At 39.1% G+C, this 14,020-nt stretch overlaps 1 pseudogene; it reads right to left on the minus strand.

Moving 5' to 3' along the window:
• The window catches only part of LOC134612000 (zinc finger and BTB domain-containing protein 47-like), a 49,399-nt pseudogene that overhangs the window by 14,134 nt on the left and 21,245 nt on the right, over nt 1-14,020 (minus strand).

The raw sequence follows: 14,020 nt of genomic DNA on the forward strand, positions 1-14,020 counted from the left end.
ACTCTACTTTAATACACTGCCCTCCCCCCATTTAACACACTGCCCCCCGACCCTCTAATACACTGGCCCCCACCCTCCCTCAAATAAATACACTCCCCCATCCCTAATTTAATACAATGGCCCCATGACTTCCCCAAATTAATACACTGCACCCTCCCCCCATTTTAATTCACTGCCACCACTCCCTAGTTTAATAAACTGGCCCCCTCCCTCCCCCAGGTTAATACACTGCCCCTGACCTCTCTTAACTTGATACACTGCCCCCCCACCACTCTGCACTGCTCCTCACCCCCCCCCCCCCCTGCAATTTAACACACTGGCCCCATCCCTCCCTATAATAAATTCATTCCCCTCCCTCCCCCAAATTAATAATGCCTCCTCCCACCCTCAAATTAATACAGCACCCCCTCCCTCAAATTAATACACTGCCCTCCCTCAAATGAATACAGTGCCCCCACTTTCCCTCAAATTAATACACTGGCACCCTCCCTCAAATTAATACAGTGCCCCCACCCTCCCACAAATTCATACAGTGCCCCCTCCCTCAAATTAATACAGTGCCCCCTCCCTCCCCCAAATTAAGACAGTGCCCCTTCCCTCAAATTAATACACTGCCCCCTCTCTCAAATTAATTCACTGATCCCCCCCCCCCCAAGCCCCTCTTATCCCACCTTACAATTTGAAGCAAACCAGACACTTCTCTGGCACTGCGAGCGGGAGGGAAGGGGGAATGGCTGCTCTGGTCTGTTCAGCAGACACACAGACACTCTGCTGTCTTGTGGCCGGGAGAGCAAGAATCAGGAAATATTTTTCCTGTTTTGATGGTCGCAGCCACAGCTGAAAGCGGCCACAGGGCAGGCGGGCCGCAAATATATTCACTGCAGGCCGCATCTTTGACATGCTTGCTGTATACGCACAATGCTCTTACAATAGATTAATTGAATACACATTTAGCTTATTTAGAACTATTTAATTTTTGGAATTAGTGCAGGACCGACTGATATTGGGGTACTGTGACGTAGTGGTGGGCTTAACATCATATGGCCACATGGTGAAACTGAATCTCCATATTTGTTTTCTTAGATAGGTGATTTTAAGTGGCCTTATAAGATTTTAAGTGTATTTTTATGTGTGCGCTGTAACTTAATTTGTATTATATATGAATTTTGGTCACTACGGCAGCACCATTCCTGCAGAATGCATGTTCCGGGTGTGCCCCGATCATTATTGGTTTTAGCAAGTATGTCATACCAACGTGTCAAAATTTTTGTAAATATTTATTTGGCAATGGCAGAATTTATTAAAATTGATAAACAATAAAACTGTTATTAAAGAAAAGAGTGTTAATAAGTATGGTGTATGATGGTTAAACTAAAATTAAAATCTGGAATTTACTTCTGTGCAACATTCAAATAACTTGAGGCATATTATAAAAAATTTTTTTTTAAATAGACAACCATGCTTCACCGCATGAAGCGCTTTTATACTTCAAAGGCTCATTATACATTGAGGTAAAAACAAGAAAAAGTTACCTGCGCTCTGGCCCAAATCTCTATGTACATTTACAAAAAATGGAGGCTCTTACATTGAGATGAAATTGTAACAAAATTCCCCGCTGATTTATGCAAACTGGAAAGCTGCAGATGTTGGTCTAGCTACACCCGATTCTGCATATTACACCTCAAAAAGCTTTGTCGAAAGTAGCAGGCTGTTGCTATGGTAACCTAGAGAAATGTAGAAAGCTAAAAGGTGATGCTTTTGAAGCTCATTTGCATATTTTGCATTGCACTCTGGGAGTAATGTTGAAATACAATATATCATTATGAAAAGGCTTATAAAACATTAGCTGAAATATCCATGCTGGGAGAAAAACTTTGTTTAACCCCTTAAGGACCAAACTTCTGGAATAAAAGGGAATCATGACGTGTCACACATGTCATGTGTCCTTAAGGGTTTAAAGAATAGAATCATTATTGTATGCATATATTTGGCAATTAGATTTTAAATTAAAATATTAATCTGCGATTGAATTTGCTCTGTGTATATTGTGGGTATTTAAATTTTGAGTGTTTTGTCTTAAAGAAACACTATAAGCACCATCACCACTACAGCATTCTGTAGTTGTTATGGTGCAAGGACTGTACTAGCCCCCACAACATACCGTATTTATCGGCGTATAACACGCACTTTTTCTTTGTGCGTGTTATACGCCGATATACCGTATTTTTGCTCCATAAGACGCACTTTTTTCCCCCTCAAAAGTGAGGGGAAATGTCTGTGTGTCTTATGGAGCGAATGTGAAGATTTACTTACCTGTCTTGAAGCGTGGGCCGGTGTTCAGCGCGCACCGCGGTACTGGAACTTCAATTGCAGGTTCCGGTTTCCGGCGGGACTGAAGGGAAGTGCGCACTCAGTGTGCACACTTCTTTTCAGTCCCGCCGGAAACCGGAACCTGAAATTGAAGTTCCTGTACCGCAGTGCGCGCTGTGAAGCTGGCCCACGCTTCAAGACAGGTAAGTAATTCTGGGACAAGGGGTCAGCAGTATGTCGACAGGCTAAAGACCTTTTTCCCCAGTTGTAGCCCTTGTGTGTCAGGGTGATGCCTAATCTTGAGCGCCAGTGGCTCTAAGCTAAAAATGAACTGTAAAGGAGAGAGGGGGCATCCCTGCAGTGATCCATTAGTGATATGAAAGTGGTTGGATAAGAATCCTGCGTTGGAGACCAAAGCTTTCGGAAGATTATATAAGGCTAGGATGCCTGCTATGAAGGCAGGTAGGAAGCCAAATTTGTTGACATATTCCATATACTGCCAATTTAGCCGGTCGAAAGGCCTTCTCCGCGTCCATCACTAAGAGAAGCCCCTCACCTTTGGAGCCCTGTCTCAGCCCTGTCTGCCCTTTACAAAGCCGGATTGGTCAGCATGGATTATGCATGGGATTATTCCAGCCAACCGATTTTCTAAGATCTTGGCATAGAGCGTTACATCCGGATTCAAAAGGGAGATGGGGAAGAAATTAGGGCATGTAGTGGGTGCTTTCATAGGTTTGAGCAGGGTAGAGATATGTGCTAATAACATATCGCTTGAAAGGGCACCTTTGTAATAAAATTCTTCAAAAATTATCGTGTGTGGGATGAGAAGGTATGCAAATTTGCGATAGTAAATATTAGAGTAGCCGTCTGGGCCAGGAGCTATTTCCATTTTAATGAAGGGCGCAGAAATGTGGTTCAGCTCATCCAGTTGCAATTGCAATTGCACCTTTATGTTGTAAAGCTGATATACTATCAAAGTTCCCACTCTCCTGTTCCACTTCCTCTATGGGAGTAGCTGTTTAATAGCTGGCCTGTTTCTTCTTTATTAAAAGTCCCGTCTGCCATTTTTGGCGAACTTCGATAGTATAACAGCTTTACAACATAAAGGATGCTGGGAGAAAAAAAATGGTATCCACAGGCCATGTTAAACCTGATATAGAAGGACTATGATAAAGATACACGGTATCCGAGTTCCTGGAACTAACATGATGACGTCGCCATTAAGGGATAGATTACTGACAGCCGGCATCTTACACTCCCCTCTGCAGGAGCGCTCATGATTGGATGTATCACCATCTCCAGCCACCTATCACCTCAGAGTTGGGGATATTTAAACTCAAATCAGCAGGATGTTAATCACCAATTGAGAAAGCCGGACAGAATCGATGAAACGCGTTTTGGACGACTATACAAGTACTCTGTATTTAACTGTTTTTATTTTTTGATTACAAATAAACGTGAATTGTACTATAACATACTATCTGGTGGACCATCTGTTGAAAAGAAGGGCAGTGTCACCCTGAATAAGGCTCACTCATCTGTACACTCAGAGCCAAGTCATAGGCTCTTGACAAGCTGAGAAGCAACCTGTATTCTATGTGTACCTTGTATTGCTGAGGATTTCTACACCAGGGCAAACTTCCCTGTTTCTCTCTCTCTTTTTTCCCCATTTATTGCGGTTAATGCTGAATATGGATCCATAGGGTGTGTGTCACCCAGAGTACACAACAGTGGATGTGATTAGAGCGAGTCCTAAATAGTCTCTAAACCATGTGAGTGCTTCCTATTATGAGGTAATATTACCACTTGTCACTGCTGTATTACACTATATTTTATTTCTATGATTCCCTACAGTTATTCTCTGCAATTTTTATATCCCCTAACTTTTAGGGGTAAGTGTCAACCACTTTTAGTGCTACACACTTTACACTATTATCATTGTTTGTTTAATAGTGGTTGTTTTGTATTAATTTGGCAAATTCAGCCTGCATGGAGGTTTGCAGGTCCTGCAGCAATTTTTGTATGGAGGAGTCAGTCGCTGGAGCTTGGGTATGTATGGAGATGCAAGTGCCGTCACTGTGGTCTGAGTGGGAGGGAGGCAATTGCGGTCCTTTGGCGCCATCTTGGTAATCGCAGTGAGTGCCAAGATCTGCAGTGCAGATTTCTGCTTTGTTTTCTTGGTGAATTTCAATGCCATGCTGTGCAGGGACAGTGTGTGACCCTGTATCTTGCCGTTAGCGGGCTAAAAATCGCTAGTAAAATCGCTGTTTGCAAGGATCAGGCAGCTCACACATGCATCTTGGTGAGCTGCTAAGCCACGCCCCCCTAGACCTATTATTTTCTATTCTGGAAGCATATTCTTGTGTTTTAAATCTGTAAATCTATAAGGTTTGTTTTTACCATCATATTGTCCAACTTTGAATGTGTGCCCAATAAACAATTTCCATCATTATTTATAACACTGTTACATCATTTTACAACATAATTACACATATAATATATGTATATATTATATGCATGAATATTATTTTTTTTAAATCACAGCTCCTGATTGGCAGACAATCTTCTAATCTAGAACAATGTTTCCACCTATTTTCCATCTATTTCTTACCAATTACCAAAATACCAGTAGCAAAAAATTGTTTTCCAACACGAAGCCTTTATAGTAACTGATTATAATTCAAATAAAATGAATCACTGAATAAGATGATTAAAGCATCATTCATGCACCATCACCTCTCCCGTGAGCTGCAATCATTAAGGTGTCTGGGTGTTCATTTAATAAATTAATAACTTACAAAGTAATTACACTGTGAATATTAGGTGTAACTTGCACTAACATGCACAGACACTTTACAAATAAAATGTTTACTAAATTATTAATTATTTATATAATACAAAATATACCGCACTCAAGTTAAAGTAATTTTTTTTTTTAATATAAATCTTGATCCAAGAGAAAGATAATTCTTATTACATATATATATATATATGGAAGAAAAAGCGGCTACCATATGTATGAAGCCCATAGAGTACCTGATCCTATGCCTATTTATAAAGGTATACAACAATCGTTATGCAAAGATGAATCTTTACATATATAACATTTAAATATTCACACAAGTTGATCCCAATGGATCCACCCACAGACTGAAGCAGCAATGTATGCATAAATTGCCAATGGCTAACTGTAAAACCAGACAAAATGTATATCTCAAAGCTCAGTCCACTAATAAAAGTGTATATATGTTATCCATATTGAAAAAGAAAAGAAAATAAGGGGAAAAAAAGTCTGTTTACAAAAAAAAGCTCAAAAAAATAAAATAAAAATAAAAAGTCAAAAAAAATTTCACCCCTCTGTATGATGAAAGAGTCCTGATCTGGTGAGTGGGTACATAGATGGTGGCCCCTGGAAGTAATGATGGTGAATGGATGCTCCTTAAATCAAGCAGTAATCATACACGTCCAGAAGCCAATCAGGCTGTAGTCATCTAGTAGCTGATTTGTGTTGAGGCAGGGATACAGGTGTAGATGGGCTGGGCTGGGCGCTCGGGACTATATTGTCCCTTCAGAGGCCCTGGTTTAGAAACCAAACACATGGGTTTAAGTAAAAATGCATTATTAATTATTTATAGTTATTAATAAAGCTTCTCATTATCTTAATCCTTTAAAATACACAAAATGAAAGTTTGGATTTGGTATAATTAATTGCACCACTACAATCGGCACCAGAACTGGTATAAAACTCATCAACTCATCAACAGAATGCAAGACCATTAGTTGATGCTATTCTGTGTGTCAAATTACTCCACCTCTACGTAAAACAATTCTATTGCTCATAAACGATGCAGTGCCAGAATCCACTGTGCAAGAACCACTGTAAGGCTAAAATGTCCTAGTGCCATCAACTGGGTATCGGATACCACCCTAACCCAACAAACAAAATTCACAAAAACTGTACTCTTACTGCAATATTTTATACATAAACCCAGTTAATGAAATTATTCATAAATCAGAAACAGAAAAACTCTACATGAAATAATTAGTTGTAACCTACCGGCTCACCATATACATTAAACAAGTTTAGAGCCTTGACATCTTTTTTTTTTTCTTTTCAATTCTCCATTGTGTTTTACAAATAACGTTAAAATAACATTAGCATTCCATGGCAGAGTGTTGCTTGTATTCTATGAACCATGAAGGGTTGGATGTTTGATTAGCAAATAAGAAAATTGTCCCTGTTGTTGAGCTGTAAAATAAAAATGAGGTAAGGGTGCATGGTAAATACTAAGTAAATAACATTTTTTACATAAAATGGATTTGTGCATTTACTTTCTAAAGAAGAGCGTGCTAGACTTTTCATGGGTTATTAAGCTGGGCTAAAGTTGAGCTCTAACATCAGGTTCAAGTGACCAAAAAATGAAAAATGAGTTTTTACCTCCTGGCAGTCCAGAAATACTGGTCCTGTCAAATTAATCATTTCCATGAAAAGGTGAGTGTCATACCTTATTTGTAACCAAAATATTGCATACCTCATTTTTACAAAGTATGCACTCATCACTCAATGACGTTTACATGGAAGAACCTCTATTTTTACCTCTGAATGTAAATCCCTTAAAGGGGTACCACAAGCACTATAAACAATATAACTTATTGTAGTGATTGTGGTTCTTGGGGCTATGTGTGAATGATAAATTTGTATGCACTTTGGGAGCTCATACCATGCAACGAGGCGCAAGAACAGAGGAGAATACAACATTAGTACAAATTTTCAAATTACAAATACATTTAAATGATACCTTATAACTGCATATGTTTGAGACCTACATTTTTCATTATTGACAGCAGTGGTGTTTGTCGGCTAATGCCTCCTCCTCTTGTAGCAACACCACTGCTTCACACAAGGTAACCTTAAAATAAACTCTCTAATTTCTTTCTCTGCTGTCGATGATTGTTAAAGGGACACTATAGTCACCAAAACAACTTTAATTAATGAAGCAGTTTTGGTGTATAGATCACGTCCCTGCAGTCTCACTGCTCAATTCTCTGCCGTTTAGTTAAGTCACTTTTTTATGCAACCCTAGCCACACCTCCCTGCATGTGACTTACACAACTTTTCTAAATACTTCCTGTCAAGAGTAATCTAATTTTTAAACTTCCTTTATTTCAAATTCTGTTTAATTTATAATTTCTCTAATCTCTTGCTCTGCTAATAGCTAGCTATGCCCTGCAGGAGCCTTCTGTATGTAACAAAAGCTCAATTTACAGAGCAGAATATGTTACATCTGATTGAAAATTGAATCATCTTGTTTTCATACAGGTTGTGTCAGTCACAGCCAGGGCAGGTGTGGCTAAGGATGCATTAATAGAAACAAAAGTGATTTAACTCCTAAATGGCAGAAAATTGAGCAGTGAAACTTCAGAGGCATGATCTACAGTATCTCACAAAAGTGAGTACACCCCTCACATTTTTGTAAATATTTTATTATATCTTTTCATGTGAAAACACTGAAGAAATAACACTCTGCTACAATGTAAAGTAGTAAGTGTACAGCGTGTATAACAGTGTAAATTTGCTTTCCCTTTAAAATAACTCAACACACAGCCATAAATGTCTAAACCGTTGGCAACAAAAGTGAATACATCTCTAAGTGGAAATGTCCAAATTGGGTCCAATTAGTCATATTCCTCCCCAGTGTCATGTGACTCGTTAGTGTTACAAAGTCTCAGGTGTGAATGGGGAGCAGGTTTTTTAAATTTGGTGTTATCCCTCTCACACTCTTTTATACTGGTCACTGGAAGTTCAATATGGCACCTCATGGCAAAGAATTCTCTGAGGATCTGCAAAAAAAAAATTGTTGCTCTACAAAAAGATGGCCTAGGGCTAGGCTATAAGAAGATTGCCAAGACCCGGAAACTGAGGTGCAGCACGGTGGGCAAGACCATACAGCAGTTTCACAGGACAGGTTCGACTCAGAACAGGCCTCGCCATGGTCGACCAAAGAAGTTGAGTGCACATGCTCAGCATCATATCCAGAGGTTGTCTTTAGGAAATAGACATTTGAGTGCTGCCAGAATTGCTGCAGAGGTTGAAGGGTTAAGGGGTCAGCCTGTCAGTGCTCAGACCATACGCTGCACATTGCATCAAATTGGTCTGCATGGATGTCGTCCCAGAAGGAAGCCTCTTCTAAAGATGATGCACAAGAAAGCCCGCAAACAGTTTGCTGAAGACAAGCAGACTAAGGAAATGGATTACTGGAACCATGTCCTGTGGTCCGATGAGACCAAGATAAACGTGTTTGGTTCATATGGCAGCGGTATCCAGGTGCGGAGTACAAGTGTGTCTTGTTTACAGTCAAGCATGGTGGTGGGAGTGTCATAGTCTGGACCTGCATGAGTGCTGCCGGCACTGGGGAGCTACAGTTCATTGAGGGAACCATGAATGCCAACATGTACTGGGACATACTGAAGCAGAGCATGATCCCCTCCCTTTGGAGACTGGGCCGCAGGGCAGTATACCAACATGATAATGACCCCAGAGACACGTCCTAAACGACCACTGCCTTGCTAAAGAAGCTGAAGGTAAAGTTGATGGAATGGCCAAGCATGTCTCCAGACCTAAACCCTATTGAGCATCTGTGGGGCATCCTCAATTGGAAGGTGGGGGAGTGCAAGGTCTCTAACATACACCAGCTCTGTGATGTCGTCATGGAGGAGTAGAAAAGGACTCCAGTGGCAACCTGTGAAGCTTTGGTAAACTCCATGCCAATGAGGGTTAAGGCAGTGCTGGAAAATAATGGTGACCATACAAAATATTGACACTTTGGGCCCAATTTGGACATTTCCACTTAGGGGTGTACTCACTTTTGTTGCCAATGGTTTAGACATTAATAGCTGTGTGTTGAGTTATTTTGAGGGGAGAGCAAATTCACACTGTTATACAGGCTGTACACTTACTACTTTACAATGCAGCAAAGTGTCATTTCTTCAGTGTTGTCACATGAAAAGACATAATAAAATATTTACAAAAATGTGAGGGGTGTACTCACTTTTGTGAGATACTGTATAAAACAAAACTGCTTCATTAAGCTACAGTTGTTTTGGTGACTATAGTGTATTCACGGACAAGTCAGAGAGAAAGCAATACAAGGCCCACTAACGTGTGGAACTTTCCACTGCAGTATCTTGTAACCTCTTATGGCTATGCTAGAATGAAATGTCAGGTAAATATTTGAATTTCTTATATTAGCAGATCTATATTCGTTAAACAAATTAACTTTTTTGAAGATGAAAATAAGATTCTCTCGTTAAACACAACAAAGTGTAAGACGTTAACCTCCTCACTTTTTGGGCATGGTACTTTTAAAGAACACTCCAGGCATCTAAAGCAATTTAGCTTGCCGAAAATCTGCATTTGTAAAGAGTGTTTCCCCTTGTTACCTCAGTTTTTAATAGAGACTGACATATTAATAAATTAATCTTGTTACACCCTATTGGATGTGAATCAGACAGCTGACCGTGTTACTTCCTGGTTTCTCAAACTCAGATAAGCTAAACTCAAGAGGCAACAATTGCTCAGAGCACCTGCCTTGCAAAGACTTCTCAATGAGCTGCATTGGGAAGTCTGTGATTGAACAGCCACAGAATGTCTGGGTGGGGTTAGAATGGAGGGCTTGCAAAGCCTGCAGACACGAGAACTGAAGCTTTTGCAAACTATTTTTAAATATAGCCCGAATGGAAAATGCATAATTAAATGCATATATGTTTTAATTGGGGGTACATCTCCTAAATTGTTTTTAAAAAAATAAATCCCATTGGAGTTCCTTTAAGGAAGGATTGCTGATATAATAATAGCAACATTTAAATCAGGGTTAAAAGTAATTGTACAAATATCTAGCCTCTTCAAAACCAGATTTGGATATCTGGAGATTACAAGTCTTACAATATAATGTAAAGTCTTACAATATGACCTCAGTAAAGATTGTGACATTTGGATTTGATTACAGGAGGTATAGATGCTACGTCTTTTCCTATGACCCCCACCCATCTAGAAAGGGACACAGCAGTGGGGTTACTGTGGTGGAGTAGGATGCATGAGGTACCTTACAGCCTGAGGTAATGGGTCAGTTCTTACACATGACTTAACAATTGGTACTCTACTCAGTAAGTGTGACATAAGTCTTTGGGTTGACAGTTGTTGAGCCAAACATAGGTCTCTAGGATTCTGGTGTACTGTTTCCTGTATACTGATATTTAACCAGCACTCCCTCTGTGATGCTAACTTTGTATGTTGTTGATTTTGATGTGAGATCATTACATTTGAGAATAATGCCATGCTGCTGGTTCTCAGAGATCCACCCTGAGTTATTAAGTCAAAGGCATAGAAGCTTATTAGCATCTTACCTCAAATGGCTGGACACGTGTACCAAACATACAATATTCTATTATTTTTACTTGTTTTTGTCTTGTTTATTTTGTGTATATAATAAAGCAATTTGACTTATTAACAAAGGTGTGCATCTTTTTATATACAAATACAAATGTATTGCATTAAAATGTCCAACAACACCCTACGCGTTTTGTTCGGATGGGACCGAACTTTCTCATGGGTAAATAAAAGTTAAGTCGCTTGTCCAGTGAAGTAGTGTGAACTCCGGTCCGGCATACCACTCTTTTTAAATCCCAAGTAACCACCGTCAGCCAATCCGCGCTGAGTGGTTATATCTGTGACTCATTTTAATTACGTATCCATTACATTGCGTTCCTGGCCTTGTTTTCTGGAAAACAGCATCCATCTTGCTTGTATTCCACCTTCTCCATGCGTTCCATCAGATCCTAATACTTCTGCTATGCGTTCCACCTGCGACTCCTGCTTACATTTTTTTACGTTCCACACATGTGTTTCGATTTCATAGAGTCCTCAAAAGTCCAATGTGCTCAATATTGAAATGTATAGAAATAGATTGAAAAAAATATAATAATACATGCATCAGTATAAAAAAATCTAAATGTACCCTTACTATTTCTTACCATATAAAAAATAAGAAGAAGAGGTTTATATTATGAAAAAATGAATCCCATGTATTAATGCTAAAATCATTATAAATTCTAATAATTATTTTAATTAGATGTAAAATTATATATTGACCAGGATAATTTACTTCGATCTAAAGGGTAATAGGCTTCATATAGTGGAACTTTAATTACTCTTTTTTTAAATTATAAAACATAGGGGCATAATTGAAGGAAAGGCTACTTCTTTACATACGTACCCCTTTACTGTGTGCCTACCCCATTTTAAGTAAAGGGTGTTTAAGTTGTTGGTTTCGTGATATAGCTGTCTGAAATGACTTCAGTGAGAAATGAATGTGTATAAGTGTCTAGGAATATTAGTGAATATATTTCCCTCTACAGAGCATACACATCACAATTTGTTGGTGGAAAAAAAGACATTTGGTAACCTTTGGGCCTAAATGAAAAGCTTGAAAAGTGTCAAGAAAGATAAGAAGATGTCAAGCTGTATTGCCGTCTTCTTACAGTAGATGTTTCTATAAACAACCAGAAACTGCTCTCAGGCGATATAATTAAAGTCCTAATCGTGTCAATGCCTTCCCAACCCCTCAGAACTATGCAGATTATTACAGTTTCTGTCCGAAATTCTATCTTCTATGTGTTACAAGTACTAAAGGCATGGGATAGAATAACATTATGTAAACAAGAGTTACACAGCATTACACAAAACATGTTTCCATAACCTCTTTCCCTAGCTAACTCTAGCACAGCCACTGTGACCAAATATTACTTCTAAAGCTGTTGGATCACAACTTCCCCGACCCTCAACTAGGATGTTGACAGGAGGTGGTTTTGTAGCCCACTAGCTACTTGAGGGATAGCTAGCTATCTTTCGTGAACTAGAGATACATGTTTTTTTTTTTATCTATCATGGGACACATAAGTTTGTTTAAAAGTAAATTTGCAAAATGGGTGATAGGGGATTGCAGGAGAACCCTTTAATGAACAGTTCTCCTGTTCTCAATCACTGCAACCACAGCACAGCAGTCATTATGCCTCTAATGAATCTTTGCGCTTTGCTATAGGAATGACATGAAACATTACTTTGATAGATAGATAGATAGATAGATAACGTAAATAAAGGTGTGTCAGCTAATACAGCAGATGAAATAGAAAGTCCTGGAATTTCTGCCTCTAAGTGAGCTGTAGTGATTATGGTGCTTGGAGCTTTCTTTTAATTGCGTATTCTAAAGATTGCAACATTCAATCTAATTTTTCTTATTTCTAGTTCACCTGACAGAACAAATGTGCACATAAAACATTGCTTGCCATGTTTTTAACACATTCAACATTCTCAATTAGTTCAAATTATATAATCTACAGAGCAAGTCCCCAGGTATATTAATTCAGAACGTTATATTTTAAACTCCTGCTGAGTCTTAATATTATATGTGATATTGCGTGATTCTATTGAACGTTAATATCTGATATTGTTCATAACACTGCAAGGCCCTCATATAGCTTGGCACACACCTCTGCCTATTAAACAAACATAGATTACAATGATTGCTGAGCATGCTAACTCTGGTATTCTAGAATCCGATCTCATGATCTGCTCAATGTGTCCTTTATTCACTGTTTGTTGGGGTAGTGTTTAATGAAACAATGAGTCAAACAGTCCATTCAACACAGAGAAGGATACGTTTATCAGAATAAAGGGAGATAGAATGCATGATATCTTATCGGAACATTTACTATTTAAGTCATATTCATTGCTTTTTACACAAATATTTAATTTTAACTACATGACTTTATCTGCGTTTCTTTATACTAAATATGTTAGTACAACATACAACTCTCATAATCCAGGTAGATAAGCCGGAAGCAGCAATGTGTGAGCAAGCTAAACACACTAAACACCTGTCAGAATCCCCATTAAAAGACACTACCATCTGAAAGATATGTGCCTATAAACCTTAAAATACATTAAATCTTTGTCGGCAATTGTAAAAAGCAATTTTAGGAGCTCTATGAACTAGTTCTATTTCTGACTTTTCCAGTAGTCGGGTCTTACATTTAGAGTTTTGAGTTGAATATCAAATCATATCTGGTGGTTTTTGAGTCTCACTCAAGATAGAAGAATGTGGGCTCAGCAGCTTAACCCTGTTCACTAAGATCACTCAGTGGACCTCCATGCCACTAAATAATCTAGCCAATAAAATAAGTAACATGGTGGACCATTTCCATAGTAGACAATAGTGATAATCTTGAGATGAAACTGTTTGTAGACACAAGTCCATTATTCGATAATGCAGCCACTATGGAGCCACTAATGGAGCCACTTACTCCCCACTACAGACCCTAACCTCCCTTACTAAAGCCCCTTACTCCTTACTACAGGCCCTCACCTCCCATACCAAAGCCCTTTATTCCTTACTACAGCCCCTAACCTCCTCTACTAAAGCCCCTTACTCCTGCCCCTAACCTACCTTACTAAAGCCCCTTATTCCAGCCCCTAACATCCCTACTAAAGCTTCTTACTTTTTACTACAGCCCCTAACCCTCGCAATTGTAGCCCTAACCCCACAATTGCAGTCTCTATTACAGCCCTAAGCCCCCTACTATAGTCCTTTTAATCAAACAGCAGCTCCTATTCCCCCACTGCAGCCCTTATTCCTACTTCAGCCCCTAATCCCCA

Source organism: Pelobates fuscus, chromosome 5 (assembly GCF_036172605.1).
Source record: "Pelobates fuscus isolate aPelFus1 chromosome 5, aPelFus1.pri, whole genome shotgun sequence".
NCBI lineage: Eukaryota > Metazoa > Chordata > Amphibia > Anura > Pelobatidae > Pelobates > Pelobates fuscus.